Here is a 1,930-nt window from a genome sequence, read left to right as displayed (position 1 = left end):
TGGGAACTACATCAGCTCTTTTCCAGTCCTCTGGTAGTTCCCCAGTGCTCCAGGATCTTTGAAAAATATAGTTCAGTGGTTCTGAGATCACATCTGCCAGTTCCTTGAGAACCTTGGGGTGTAATCCATCTGGTCCTGGTGATTTGAACTCATCTAGGCTGGACAGGTGCTCACTTACCATTTTCTTGCCTATCTTAACGTGTTTCTATTCTGTTTTTTATGGCACTATTTTTGATGGTCTGTTTTTTTCTCTTTGTGTAAAGACAGATGCAAAAAATGAGTTAAATAGTTCTGCTTTCTCCCTGTTGCTTGTCACCTTCTTGCCACTTTCATCCACTAATGGACCAATCATTTCCTTCACTTTTTTCTTGTTTTTTACATGTTGAAAGAAGCTTTTTTTGTTATTTTTGACTTTGGTCGTAAGCCTTAGTTCATTTTGAGCCTTAGCTTTTCCTCACTTCATCTTTGCAGGCTCTGGCTATTTGCTGATATTCTGCCTTAATTATGTGTCCCTCTTTCCACTTTCTATACTTGTCCTTTTTATCTTTCAATTTATCAGAGAGTTCTTTATGCAGCCATGCTGGTTTCTTTTGAGAGCTGTTATTTTTCTTCTTTGTTGGTATTGTACTAGACTGGGCTTTTATTATCTCACTTTTCAAAATTTCCCAAGCTTCTTGAGTTGTTTTCCTCTTGAGTATTCTCATCCATGGAATCCTTCCCAAGCCCTCTCTTATTGAAATTAGCTCTCTTAAAGTCCAAGACTCTAGTTTGACTGTGTTCTATTGCTTGTGCTTCCATAATGTTGAATTCCAATATTGCATGATCGCTTCCTCCCAAGGTTCCTGTGGCTTCAACACCTTCTATCATTTCATCTCTGTTAGTGAGAATTAGATCCAAAATGGCTAATCCCCTAGTTACCTTATCTACTTTTTGGGAGATAAAGTTGTCTGCTAGGTTTGTCAGGAATCTGTTTGATCTTCCACTTGGTGCAGAGTTTGTCTCCCAGTTGATGTCAGGATAGTTAAAGTCCCCCATTACTATTGTGATGTGCTTCCTGCATATCTGAGTTAGCTGACTAGCAAAAAGTTCATCTATTTCCTCTGTTTGGTTGGGTGGCCTATATAGTATACACCTATGGCAATGTCATTTCCCCCCCTTTTATATTGACCCAAATGCATTCAGGACAGTTTTCATCATTGTTGTGCTCTATTTCTATAGAGATGTAGTTATTTCTTATATAGAGAGAAACTCCACCTCCTCTTTTATTTGGTCTGTTTCTTTTAAATAATTTAAATCCCTCTAGCTGTGTGTTCCATTTGTGGGTTTCATCCCACCATGTTTCCGTAATGGCAACAATATCATATCTGCCCTCATTAACCTGATTTTCTAATTCAGGTCCAATGGCTGCAGGCAAAGCATTGGGCTGCAGGGACCCATGTTTTCTCCAAAAAGGTTCAAAGGCCTTTGAGGATCCAGGATCATAACTTAATTTGCATATATATGTATATGTATACTGCAACCCCTACCAATTTCATCCAGGCTACATAGCTGTAAGGGTAGAATGAATGAAAAATCATGGTTGGTCCCATTTTAATCTCTGTTTAACTTCATTTGGCACTCACTGTTGTAATTTACCCTTGAAAAACATGCACCAGAGGTTTATTGGTTAAGGTTACCTGTTCTTCAACCAAAATTGTTTCTCAGCTTCTCTTCCTATGAAAAGCTTTTGAGAATCCTACTTGACTGATCTGCATTTGTTATATTTTTAACATGTTTATTCTACACTGTATTACAGGGATATTTCTCTTAAGGTCATATAAAACATGTATTGGAAGACAGAGTAAGCTATTGATTTCTTTGCAGAGTTCCTCAAATGAACTTTTATTATTCTGAATAATTTAGAAGACTGATTTTAATGAGAGCTTTAAAA

The sequence above is a fragment of the Protobothrops mucrosquamatus genome, unplaced genomic scaffold, assembly GCF_001527695.2.
Source record: "Protobothrops mucrosquamatus isolate PMUCROS unplaced genomic scaffold, P.Mucros_1.0 scaffold5792, whole genome shotgun sequence".
NCBI lineage: Eukaryota > Metazoa > Chordata > Lepidosauria > Squamata > Viperidae > Protobothrops > Protobothrops mucrosquamatus.
The sequence above is the reverse complement of the archived record's forward strand: the minus strand, read 5'-3'. Positions refer to the sequence as shown.